The sequence below is a fragment of the Wasmannia auropunctata genome, unplaced genomic scaffold (assembly GCF_000956235.1).
Source record: "Wasmannia auropunctata unplaced genomic scaffold, wasmannia.A_1.0 LD336103.1, whole genome shotgun sequence".
Classification (NCBI taxonomy): domain Eukaryota; kingdom Metazoa; phylum Arthropoda; class Insecta; order Hymenoptera; family Formicidae; genus Wasmannia; species Wasmannia auropunctata.
In genome coordinates this window covers 396,044-396,469 of record NW_012026787.1, presented here as the reverse complement: position 1 = coordinate 396,469, position 426 = coordinate 396,044, and the positions used below count along the sequence as shown (strand labels likewise).

The window sequence follows — 426 nt, the reverse complement described above, 5'->3', positions numbered from 1 at the left end:
CGTGTGCTCTTCCGATCTGTAAAATGCTTTTTTGAACATCTCGATATGATCATTTTTGACGAAGTTACACTCATTTGAAGATTGTCTATTTAAAAATTACAAAATACATGTGCCAAAAATAAAAGAACACCTTACTTTACTATCCAAAAATAGGTAAAATTCAAGAGTGTTACTTCGTCAAAAATGATCGTATCGAAATGATCAAAAAAGCATTTTACTGCTTAAAATCTCTACTTTCCAAATTGAAGCAGAAAAGACCATTTTTGCTTTAATGTCGAATAACTTGGTGAAAAAAAATCGTACAACGCTCAACAAAAAAGTAAATTAAAAGTAAAGATTCACTCTTTCGAAAGCTGTAAACTGCATTTGCACTTGATTTTTAATTTGCGCCATGGAACTTGTCAAAGTTCGTAAAAAATTTGGAGA

General features: G+C 30.5%; 1 protein-coding gene across 1 annotated transcript in view; it reads left to right on the top strand.

The window, feature by feature from the left end:
- The window catches only part of LOC105457789, a 30,982-nt gene that overhangs the window by 716 nt on the left and 29,840 nt on the right, over positions 1–426 (top strand). The gene's annotated exons all lie outside the window — the stretch shown is intronic.